Raw genomic sequence first — 13605 nt, forward strand, 5'->3', positions numbered from 1 at the left:
TTTTCTCCTTAAATTAGCTTCTTGAGGAATATACTGCCCTGATAGTCAGCCTACATTTTCCCATTCAATTTATTTTAAACACTTACAAAGCCTTACAGCTGTAATATTAAAGGAGCTCACAGTCTCCTATTGCATATATTCCTACAGTACTGTGGTTAAGGGAGGCACTATAAGTCCCATTTCACAGATGGCAGAGAGGTTAAGTCACAAGTCCTTAAGTGAAATCAATGATTGTTAGGTATCTCAATATCCTTGAGGATGTGGGCTTAAGTGACCTGCACAAAGTCATACAGGAAGTCTTAATAGAAAAAAAAAAATTGAACCCAGAACCTACCACCCTATTTGACTATATTTCCTGTCATACTGAATTCAGTCCATTTTATCCTACTTGTACAACACTTCTACTCATTAGGATGCAAAGGAATACTAAGATATTTTGGTTATTTCAGAAGCAGAGCAGTCAACTTAACTGGTTGTATTCAAATTCTTCATTTGTTGTCAAATCATTAAAATTCATTTCTGAAACTGCTTGTACTTGAAAAGAGTGAACAGAAGTTCTGCCAGCAGAGTTGGATCAAGTGCAGTGAGTGGTTCTGGATTCTACCCGACTGGAGGAGAAATAAAGATGGAACCTGAATAGGCACCTTTATTAGGGATCCAAACCCTGACCAGGGAAATGGCAATGCAAGCCTAGTTCCTCCTAGAGGCAATCTATGGGAATTTCATTTACTATTAAGGAAATTCAAGCGCTTGTGGGACAGTCATTTTAAATAAATTCTCTAGCCAACCTTCATGTCACTCATTAGGCAAAGAAGTAGATCCGGTAACTATGCCCACATAATACAAAGAAAGGCTGAAAGTGATTGCTAAACTTCATAGCGAAACAGAAAGTTGTTTTTTGCAAAGAAGGCAGCATGTTGCAATGTGTTGGCACTAACCCAGAGATTCTAATGTACTGTATGTCTGGGGCAAATTATTTTCCGATGTGCCTCCAGTCAGAGCCGTCCCTAGAGGGGGGCCGAATCGGGGTGACTGCCCTGGGTTGCACCGCCACCAGCTTCACGTCCAGCTGCTCAGCACCCTCACCACTGAACTGATGCCTCCAGCCACTCACCAGCCCCTCCCCTTTGTCACCGCCAAATCCACCGCCGGCTTCCTTGCGTCCAGGGGTGGCAAGGGGCCCCTCACAGGCTGATTTGCCCTGGGGCCCGCACCCTGCTCGGGTTGCCTCTGCCTCCAGTGAAGACATTCTCTTACTTAATTTCACCAAGTTCAGATGTTTCAGAAAGGATGACTTTGCACTATACAGTGTTCTCCAAAACAGAAGGAAAACAGTACCAAGACACCTGCAATTACAGGTTATTTTGTAGGTTAGGTACCTCTCACCTCAAAGCATTTTTTGATACCCTGTTTTCATAACCTACTTAAGAATTACTAATTAGCAATGTGTTCAATAAAAGATGCAATTTATCACCTAGCAGTGAGCAGTAAATTGATAATACTTTGAAAATCCTTGAAACCAGTCTCAGCACTGGGGGCAAGGGTTGGGGGGAAACATAATACAGAAAAGCTGAGAATTGAATAAGAATCATCCACATGAAAGATTATCGCCCAAGTTTTCTCAAGAGAGCAGCTGTGGGAAAAGGCCCATTTTAGGAAATTACCCAAAATCTTTTGGCCAAAGAGGCACACTTCTCAGTAACAAACATTTAAACAGGGCCTTTAGGGGGGCTATGAAGTGGCATTTTTGTTTTATAACCTTAAACTGTCAGATCACTCAATCAGGGAGGCAGTGGGGAAGGGCAAAGGGGGTGCAGTGAAGGAGCAAAGAAAAGGAATGGAGAGAAAAGCCAGGGAAACTGGCTCTGAACTGTGAAGGCCTCTGGGAGCATGCAGCAGAGGCAATCTTCTCCACGATGACTGGGAACTGAGGAGGTAGGACTACAAGAGCCTCAGGCTGAATCCCACCACTGCAGCTCCATCGAGACTCAGGTTTCGGCATATTCTTGCACCATACTTGGAAATAGATATTTAGGCGTGCCATATATGGAGGCCTTTAAACACCAAAGGTGCCTGAATTTACAGTGTGAAAAAACATGTGCCGTTGAGTACAAAACCAAAAAAAAAAAATCAATATTTAGCATTAACTGGAGGAGGATTAAAAAACCTGGAAATAGCTTGTTTTCATGTAAGATCAAATAAAAAGCTATTAGTTGTCATCCCTACGCCAAAGAGAGAATCAGCTCCTATGGATGCCCCTTTCTTGAGAATTAAAAAACACTCTGAAAATATAACACGCTGTAAAGGACATGCTGTTCTCTCTCTTACTGGTTATGTTTCCCATTAGGTGTATTGTAACTACAGCTAATGCCAGGCTTTCTGTTGAGTGCCGACACTTTCTCATTCTGTAGAAAAATTACACTTGTAGGAACACCACCATGCAAGCCTTTTCTTTGACAAGCAGACAGAAGTAATACAAGTAACCCCAGTGAGTCAAAAGGATTTGTTTAGCAGCTCTGTCAGGACTTGCCTCTCACATGAAGGAGATAATCTCCCCTGCTTTACTTTTACCGTGGGATATTCCATTCATGCTGTGGATTTCAGGATTAGTCATATTTAGGATTAGATTTTTTTAATTATTTTGAAATGTCATGAGTTATAACTCTCATCATTAACCACTTGTTATTCTGGGTCAGAAAACTTGAAATCATTAAACAACCTCCCTTTTGGTGGAATGAGAAAAAGCAATTACACTGACTACTTTATATAGCAGTCTGAATTTAATGTTAGAAGATAAGTTGGCTGAAATCAGTCTATTCTTGCAGTACCTTCTGGGGCCTGGTTGAACACCATGTCAGTGTCAATTTTAATGCGTATATGGATTCAAAATTTATCTCACTGAATACTAGATGTTCAATTTGCTTTTGTCTAGTTATTTTGAACTGGTATTAACAGCACAACAGTCTTAGGGTCTGGATGAACATAAACTTGGAGGGGGAAGGTCAGGTCTCTTTTTGAGGATGCTCCAAGAGCACTTTTGTCCATATCCTTACGTAACAGGACAAGAAACAGCTGTATGTGTCTTTGGGAGCTGATCATGTGCTGCAAGATCCATCAGTGTGATACTATTCTGAAAAGCAACTTTACAATTAGTATTGGGGGTTTCAATATTGAATGCTTCCCAGTGGTTTTCAGAGCAAATGTCTTAAGTTTACATGCTGGGGGTTAGGTTGTAGCCGTGTTGGTCTAAGGACATAGGCAGACAAGGTTCCTTGGGTTAATTTGATATCTTTTATTAGACCAATCCAAATAGTTGGAGAATAGTTATTAAGCAAGCTTTCGGGTTCAAAAACCCTTCGTCAGGCTAAGGAAGTTTCAGCAGTTGGTGTGTGCTCTTCCTGGATGAAATGAAAAGTAAAGAAGCCAGGGGCTGGGCTGGGCTGGGCTGGGCTGGGCTGGGGAGTCAGTTGCCAGGCAGATTATAATGTATCAAAAATCCAATGTCTATGTTTAGTCCATGATCTCTAGTATCCAGGAGGTTGATGAAATGGAGCTCATAGGCTTGTCTCTGGGAAGTGTTGTGTAAGTTTCCCTTGAGGATTAGGACTGAGAGATTGGAGAGAGAGTGGCCCTCCTGTGAGAAATGTGCCCCCACCGGTAATTGGGTGTTTCTGTCTTTGATGGATTTCCGGTGTGCGTTCATTCTGGTGCGCAGTTGTTGTTTGGTCTCTCCTATGTATTTTCCATCAGGGCATTTGGTTAAGTTTACATGTGCAACAATGGCTTTTAATAATTGGCTATGCTAGGGATATTCATTTTTCTTTTAATTTGGCCATTCAGTGTATAAAGTCCTCTCTCATATGAGTCTGGTGTCCTTTAAGCCCAGGCCGGATTAACCCTTTAGTGGGCCCTAGGTAAACAAATTTGTGGGCCCCTGGCCAGTCGCGACCTCCCTCCCCACCCAGTGCTGCCACATGTGGGGAGCAGGGCTCAGTGCCACTGTTAGGAAGCAGCTGTGGCCATGGTGAGGCTGGCAGAGGGAAGGGAAGGAAGGTGGATGGTGCCACCACCACAGAGGAAAGGACCAGGGTCCCCCACTGTTTGGGGCCCTAGGCATGTGCCTAGTTTGCCTATGTGTTAATCTACTTTCAGCTCAAGGAAGGCTGGGTTGAAGAGGGCTTAAAGCATTTTTTTCACCTCCATGAGCTTTGCATTCAACTCCCATACATGGCTTCAAGTGAAATGAATGTCAAATGAGCTATCAGGGGGGTCATTTGCACAAAAGATTCTCTATTGGCATAAAGGTTTTAGTTATCCAGTCAGGGAGCAAAAAACATACCAAGTGACTGAGTTGAGCAATCACACATTGCATTATTAAGTAAAAATGTATTTCAAGCAATCAAAACAAGCAATCTGGGAATGCAAATGAAACTGGTCACAACCTGTTAGGAGTAAAATGTGTAAAAACAAAAGGGCCTGATCGCTTCCCCATCCATTTGACATCACAGTAACCCAAATGAAGTGGGATGGCCTACATTCATTAGATAAATTATTCACAAATAATTATTTATTCACCTTTATTATTTATGACTGGCTGCTCCAAAAATAAATACCCTCCCCCCACAAGGAAGCTTCGTGAGCATTCAATTCTCAGCAAGCAAAGACTCCATAGCTAGATAGAAAGAGCTTTTAAAAGGACACTTTATCTTTCCTTGTAGGAAACTGGGTCAGGGAGGGTTTGGATTTTTTGCAATGATTCACAACGCTGTAGTGGTGTGTGTTCTCTTTGGGTGTTTGATCTTCATGCTGATGCAATTCTTATATTGTTCTGCACAGTTTCTTTTTGTTTTGTTTTCTCCACCGTGCTCCTTCCAGGGTAGTCATGAGACCAGGAATAAGCCCTGCAAAATAAAGTACTTCACGTTCTCATAAAACTATATCTTCATTGTCTATGCATTCCATGGCACAGCCCTGTTATAAAGTAAGCCAGTGAACAACCTCTATGCCAAATATAGTTTATGGAAATGGAAAGCACGTAAAATATTCTATACCTTTAGGGGGTAGGAAGTGTGGATGTCATGAGGGAAAGAGAAATGGGAACATTGCTGGCTCTAAGAAAAAGTCGCAGAGAGGGCGGAGAGGTTTGGTAGGTCCCAAACCTTTTCTACATGTGAGTATTTTGCTGCAATAAGAACTAAGCCAGGACTTCTGGGTATGGTATATAAACAAGAGGAAAAGGAGTTTGAAGCCCCTCGGGCAAAGTCAGAATATTAACTACCTGCACTCATGATTCAACCAGTATTCAGAAATGTGCAATCCCCACACAGAAGGCAGAAACACAAGCATTTCACAGACTTGGCACCATACATATGACGCCTCAAGGTTGGGTGGCTGATCCAAATCTTACCCAGCCTTTCTGGGCCTGCTGAAGTTCACTGGAAATTTCACTAGCTGTCTTTCTCCTTATCTTTCTGGTACTACCCAACTGGGGGTCATCCCAAGAGCCTACTTGTCAGGATTTCAATTTCCTATCTGAGATACAATCAAGAAACAGGAGAATGTTTATTAAACTTCAATCACGTAGCTTTTTTTTTGCTCAAGTTGACTGTTAGCTGATCAAATCTTATTTTATCTGGTAGGTTTAACCCTAACTCCAAGAACAATACTAAAATTTAAAACCATGACTCATTTTCTGATGTTGGCAACACTATAACTGTAAATAACCTCACTGAGGGACTCGTAGCAAAACACAAATACAGAGTTGAGTATTTTGAAGATCACCTCTGGGACCTTATTGTTTTACTTTGTTACTTTCATCTCCATGCATTTCGATCCATTATTTGGTGGGGAAATGTCTTTTTCTCATTGCATTGAAGCCTACAAGCTCACATGAGGGGACATTTCTCTAAAAGCTTTGGTAAAAAGACAGATTTTGCTATTCAGCCACTTTGTTGAAATTGATACATCTCCATGAAATGTTTTGGCTTCAGTAAGACAGCATATTTTACCAAACGAATTCAGTGAAAAAATATTTTGACTGACTTCACTCCTAAACCACAACAGAAAATTAACAATCACCTTGAGGCTTCAGTTTGCAGGCACTATATTCATCACATTTGGAATCAAAATTACTCTCTGCTTTGAGCCTGACATCTCACATTTCAATTGCTTATGAAGGATGCAAAAAAAAACAAAAACCCCAACCAAACCCCAGCATCACTCTAACATATGAAAAGCAAGAGTTTTCTAGGAAAGACAAGAGTTTCACTTCTGCACTCTTCCTGTGGCTCTCACTCTTCCATCTTCTTGCCCCCCCCCCTCCTTTTTGTTGCTTCCTTTAGCCCTAACATTTGGTGTACTAGAGATCAGGAGAACTGTATTCAAATGCATTGATTTTATATCTTCCAAACAGGTTTGACAGAAAAGCATAAAAACAAAGCCACATAAATTATTACCCAAGGCATTTTTTTCACATCACATCAAGTTTTCTGCTTTATTGGTTTGCCTGGTGTGTGTGCTTGCTTTATAAGGATAACATTCATCCTCCACTAAAAGCCAATGTCCTGTATTTGGGGGTTGGTGTATCAAAAGGTATGTGCACATTGTGTTTCTGTATTGTTTGCTTAACAATGGAACTATTCAAACCAAATACTGGCCTTCATTCTTCCCCTCCTCAGGCATTACACATCAAAGCACCAAGCTTACTAGGGAATAATTTTTTCTTTGAATACATTTCTTGGAATCAATCTATTAAATCATGGTACCCAAGCTTATAGGGAGAATCACAGGGCTGGAAGGAACCTCTTTAGTCATTTAGTGCCACCCCCTGCACAAATGCAGGACCCTTAACTACCCCAGAAAGTAACCAGCTCAAAAGTGCATCTTTTTATGGCAATAAGAATCAACCGTGAACTGGACAACAATGAACATGAACTGTAATTTTCCATGGTCACCATGCAGACCAGTATGGAAAAGTTTAATTACCACACAGCATGTATTGGGACAATCCTGATCCAGCTCTGATATCTGGGCCAGGTAATGAATATCACCTTCTCTGACTGACTACATTTTTCTGCTTTGTTGTCTGGGCTTTAGTATTTTGCACAAGATCTCCCACCACCTCAAAGAAGGAAAAAGAAATGTCCATGGGCAGAGCAATTTCTTGCTAAATTACCCAACTATGTGTGAACAGAACTTACATTGTTTAGGGTGGATTACACTGTAAGTGTATCACTTCAAATAGCATTTATGGAAGTAATAGGCAGGCAGGGGAAAAAGAGAGATTATATACACAGCATGATGCCTTAAACACCACATGGGGGGTGCATCTACATGTGCAATTAATGTGCCTGAATTTTCTGCACAGAAAATTTATGTTCATTAATGCACTTCTGGGTATACATCTACATGTGCACCCCTGTTAACAGCAACATTGCACCTAACAGGAGTAGCCCAGTCCAGGACTGCTCCTGCCCTGCTCTGCCCCCCTGCAGCAGCCAGGGAGAGCTCCAGGCTCCCCCAGGTGCCAGCCCTAGGGGCCCTGGCACAGGGCATAGGGGCTGGTCCCAATCTCTGCCAGGTGGGGAGAGCTGTGCCAGCGTCAGGGGCAGGTATCTCCCCACCACATGGGAAAGGACAAGTCCTGGTACCCACATGGTGGGGAGACAGCTGCCCCTGCAGCTGGCATAGCTCTCCCAGCCATGTGGAGGTTGAGACCCATCCCAATCCCCATGTGGCCAGGAAGACAGCTCCCCCTGCAACTGGTATAGCTGTCCCTGCCTGGTGGAGATAGTGATTGGTGCCTGTGCCTGGAGCTCTCCCTGGCTGCTGCCGTGGGACAGAGCAGGGCAGGAGCAGCCCTGAATTGGGCTGCTTCTTTCAGGTGCAATTTTGCTCTTGATAGAGACAGACTTGTACATGTGCACCTGGGAGCACATTAATGAGCCTGAATTTTCTGTGCAGAAAATTTAGGAGCCTTAATTGCATGTGTAGACACACCTAGTAGTTATTAGAGATATTGCAGACACTAATAGGTCAGATGTTCTCATCACAGAAAAGGTCACCTCTTCACCCAGCTATTCTGCAAAGAACCAGAGAAAAAGAAAATCTAGAGGTGTCATGAAAAGCAGAAGCCAATAATTAAACCAAAAAGTAGGATGGAAAAGTAAATGCCCTTTCCAGACAGGTCCCACTGTTTTCTGTTACCAAGTACATAGCATCTGTATCCTGTGATAATTGGAAATTAATAATTGTTGCTGGTTAAATGCAGAGATAGGTAGCAATAATATTAAGGCCCTTGTCACATGTTAATTTAAAAGCACCATGGAATTTGATCCCCAGTCCCAACAATTGTGCCTCCTACCATGCCACATATGCATTAAATGCAGAACATTTTTATAGCTGGTTGGGTGTTGTATGGTGTCTTAAATGGGGTACATATGTAGCACCCTTGCCATTTATGCAATGATTAACACATTAATTGTGTCAATGAATTGAATAAATGTAAAGTGTAGAGGGGGCCTAATACTAATATACAGATAGCTAAATTTAAAATATTCTCTAATCATTCCTGTTTCATACAATACTCCTACATGTCTTTGACTCTCAACTTCAACCCCAGCTTCTGATTTTTCTAATCCTTTCAAAGAGAAAATTAATGCCTGCTGGCAATAATGCTCTTCCTATAAATGGAATAGCTTTCCTCCTCCATTGAACCTATTGACTGACTCATCTTTCAAATCCCCTCTTAAAATACACCCCTTTTCACTAGACTTCCACCACTAATCTTCATTCAGAAGCTGTCGATCGCAAGTCCTGCTCCTCACTGAAATAGGATTAAAGGAGAGAAAGAAAGAGGAAGGGAAGGACAAGCAATGTACCTGTGAGAGCAAGTCAGCCCATAGGTCACTTTATATACAGGAGTGAAGGTGGTAGTTAGCATATTAGCCTGAGACTCAAGATATATGGGTTTGGTTCCCTATTCAGAGAACTATTTTCCACGTGACTTCAAGAAAATCATTTCCCCTGTCCTGTACTTCTCACATTCCCATCCATACCACCCCGGGCCATTAAAAGGATCAACTCTATCAGAAAGGATGATGCAGTCAGGCACCCTGAAGAGGAGGGTCGAAAGAGGACATAGAGAGTATTAATCATATAGCGTTGTCATCCATAGTTCTCAAATCTGCAAACCACGTGGGTGAGCCCGTGATGAGTTAGTGAGGGAGAGAGAAATTAAGCAGCTTGCCAAAAGCCAGCCAGTGAATCTTCTCCAGCATAGATCTCAAAAACACTAACCACCTACAGACAGCCTTGGGCTTTGCAGCATTGCCCTTTCTATTGGCCTGAGGCATTTGACCTAGTGCCTGCCCTTGAGACCCACCTTGCAGTTGCAGACAGGAAGTCTAAGCAACTGAAGACCAGCTTCTAACTAGCACTGGCCACAAAGAGTGATAAGTGTGAGACTCCATTTTGATGACATGGGTTTTTTTGTTTCAACAAAACAGCATTTCATGGAGGGAAAACATTTCAACAAAAAATATTTCCTAGAAATCACATTTCAATCAGCTGTGCTCCCAGCTGGTTCACTACCCAAGGGGAATTGATACTTCTGCGTGCTGACTATAAACGGATCAATAAAATGCTCCCCCACAAACCTCTCTAAATACATATTAGGGGTACGTGAAATGCACCCTATTTGATTCAGATTCGGTCCGAATTGGGGACAGCAAGTCGATTCATTGATTCGGATCACTTTCCCTGATTCAATTCGGCCAAACCCAAATCTGAAGATTCAATGCTGATTTGAAGAAGCAACGATTCAGACATAGACACAGCATTAAATGTTTTTTCTACATACATCGAGGTACCAGCACAGCTTGTGAATGCTGTGATGCCGGGGCATCCCACAGGGCTGTGGGGGTAGGGGACCCTGCGTGCTCGGCAGCAAACTTGGAAGTGGACCGGAAGTACTTCCAATCCACTTCTGAGTCCACAGGGAGTGTGCAGAGGGGGACCCCCCCATACCACCCAGCTTGGCGATCGACCACAGGAGGACCCTGGGTGCACCCCCAGACCCAGAAGGCACCAGTTGCTGAGCCAGAGGGGTAGGGGGGCACCCCGAGTACGCTCCCCGGTGGGCCCAGAAGTGGACCAGAAGTGCTTCTGGTCCATTTCCGGGTATGCTGCTGAACGTACTGGGTCACACCCCGTGCTTCTGTAGGGCACTCCATTCACAAGCCACCTGATACCTAGAGGAATGTAGAAAAAAACATTTAAAGCTGTGTCTATATCTGAATCGCCAAATCTTTCCGAATTGATTCGAAGGGTTCCAATTTGATTCAGAGAGATTAAAGGGTCCTCTGATTCAATTTGGCTTTGGAGATTCAGGTACCGAATCAGGCCAAATATCTGCTGAATTGAATCAGGAACCGAAGCCTCACACAGCCCTACTACATATCACATAACACATCCTACTATCAGGTAACAATATGTTTAACTGCTATAATATCTATACACACCCCATCGCAAGCCCCTAGGCACAGTCACTGCATCAGTGATCATGTGTCAGATGTGTGGAGACTAATGCACATCTGTGGCACTGGATAAACAACAATAGCAAGTATTAGTAGTAAATAATGTAATAATAGACACTAGGTTATTCAGAATGAATCATCTCCCCCGAACACCCATGTGAATGGACAAAGCAGGGAAAGCTGCAAGGCATCACTTAAAAATTCTTCTGATATAATTGTTATGAAATTACATTAGCATATGACTCACTCCCACGAATTCAGGGTTCAGCCAGGGCAATTAGTGTAAGTCAGTATCTTTGTATGACACCAACTCATAGGCTGCTGCTTATACCATATGCCAGGAAAATCAGATAGGATCTTCTCTCTTCCCCATTGAGGCAGCAGCCTATGATAGCAATAAGTAATACTAGTCTCCATTTCTCTCAGCCATCAAGTTCAGTTCTAGAAATCCCCAGCCACTAAATTATATCAAATACATATCATCCAGTTTCTCTTACTGGCACTTTGGGATGTTTGAATGCCACTTTGCTACACATGCTTACATTTCACTCTACTGTGCTGTTTGGAGAGCATAAACATGGAGGAAGTAACCTAGTCGGTCTCCTTTACCTTCTCTAATTTGTACAGCAGTCATCCAGTCAAAAGATACTAATAATACAGCAGACCCTTCTTAAAAGGGATGTGTATGGATCATTTCACCTAAGGCTAACACGTATCTGCCCCTGAGGTGAACGAGGACAGCCAATTAAGAGCACACAACAGGCAAAGAGTGGTAGTGAGGAAGAACATCATATCTAGTTCATAGCACAGCAGGAGTTTGAGAAAGCCGACTTGCTTTCTGTCTGTGTCCATCCAGCAGTGAGTACTGTCTGGAGGATTACACCAGAATTAATTTTGCTCAATTCGTCTTTCAGGAAGTCATTCGCCAAAAATTAAAAGGGGGATTACAGAGGAAGGTAGAATTTAGTCTCAGCTATCTCACACACTACAGTAGTCACTCTCATATTTCTATTTTCTGTGTTTTTAACAGTGTGTATTCTGTGTTTTACAGCATTTTGTGCTTTATAGTATATACAACCTATATACCCCCGGTTCTCTTCATGACCTTTTAAATGTTTTTGAAGTAGTAGAAACCAGACATCAAATACATTTGTGATTGATATTCCTATCAGTATCTCATATCAGAAGGTTGCTGTCTCCATGGCAGGAATTAACTTAGGCAAAGCGCATGTGTTGCATGTATAAATTAATTTTAAAATCTACCAATGCTGGGAAGTGCATTTCTTGGGAATACAAGTTGTAACTGATAGCACATTAAAAAGACTGGCTCAGTCATTATAAATCCCTTTGCATTAACAAGAATTATAATTGCAGATGCCTATGATAGTTCAGTATTAATTAGTGAGGTCCTTTTTGTCAATTCTTAGCAGGGAAGCCTGCAAAAAAAAGCTACAAACTAGGCAATAATGGAGAGCATGCAGAGTTAAAACCACATTACAAGTGTCATGAAGGCCAATTTGTTAATGATGCTGTGGCAAAATTAGGCATACCATGCAGAATCAGATGCAAAGTTCTGTGGGGCTAAATCAGGGTTAGCATAAGCTGGTGATAAGACACAACTGTTTCCCTTTTGAACTTCCCACTGAATGGCTAAGAATTATAGAATGTATTCATCAATTTTCTCTGTATCAAGCAGGATGTCTTGTCAGGCTCCATGCTGCACTGACTCCAAAGCACTGTACATTGGCCTTAGGGTTTAAAAGAGAGGGTGAATTTCATTTGGAAAACTTTGAGTACAAATGCTTAACTATAAGCTTACTTATTTACTCTCTTGGGAACGGAGATGTTAACTGATAAAAACAACCTGCACTGGAATTTGTACCCCATACAGTATGTAGGGTAATGCTTATTCTCCATTAGAAGACAATGTGAAACAAATCTAAACATTAATTTTCTCTCTCTCACTTTTTACATTCATACAGGATGGCACATCAGAATCCAGCTTTCACTTCTCAGGGGAAAACAACTCAGAGCTGTTTCACACTTCCTCTATATATCTGCTTCTTATGCCTGTCTTGTTCTTGCTCTCCTTTAGGGGCAGGCCATGTGGGCCAATTTTTCACTGAGTATAAACAGGCTTAGCTTCATTAATTGAAATGGTACTACATTGCATTACACCAGATGAGAATCTGTCCCAGTGCCTTCCTGCCAGCACTGCTTTGCATTTGATTGCCTTATATTTACTGAAATTGTGGCCTGGAACAGTGGAAATGAGGCATATGTTGAGAAAAGAATAGAACAGCAACAACAAGTTGGTACTGGACCAGACCAGGGGGAATGCTGTTGACAGTTTTAGGAGAGAGTTTATGGAATGACTGATCATAAAGTCTGAACTGTCTGCTGTCTTCCATTTCAGAGGTCCCGCTACTACAATGATTCTCAACCAGGGTGTCATGCAGGGTATCCTAGGTTGCCTTGAGCTCCTTCCAAGACTTCCATGGAGTGTCATGCAATGTTAGCACTGTTAGGTGTGCAAACATAATTCACAACATAAACCAAGATTTCAAAAGAGGAGTCTATACCTCTAACACTCTGAGCTGTTGTAATCTTTCTAAGTTCTTTGCAACAGATGAATTGCTCTATTGTTTTTCTGTAGCATTAAAATGAGTGAAAACTAAGATGTGGTATTTTCTGACAAGTGCCTTGAATCTATTTAGGGGTGCATCAAGTATATAAAGAGGTGCCTAGAGTCTATACTGGAATGGAGCAAAATAAAATTAGTCAGATATATCTATTCTACACAGCCCTATGTATAACCTAACCAACTTCACAAACACCAGCTTGGCATTTTGCACTACCAATAAATGTATTTTTGAAATAAAGCAATTGAGTTCTTAAACAACAATGTATTTTTAAAATACAGTATATATTAAACAACCTTAATTGCATTTCTAACAGGTAATTTCTATCTTAAAATGTGTTCTCATTTTCCTAGGAAGAATTTAAATCTTAAATCTTGGGTCATCCTGAAGTATGCTTTACATGTTTTCATTCACATTGGGTGCCTATA

Source organism: Alligator mississippiensis, chromosome 1 (genome assembly GCF_030867095.1).
Source record: "Alligator mississippiensis isolate rAllMis1 chromosome 1, rAllMis1, whole genome shotgun sequence".
Taxonomy (NCBI): domain Eukaryota; kingdom Metazoa; phylum Chordata; order Crocodylia; family Alligatoridae; genus Alligator; species Alligator mississippiensis.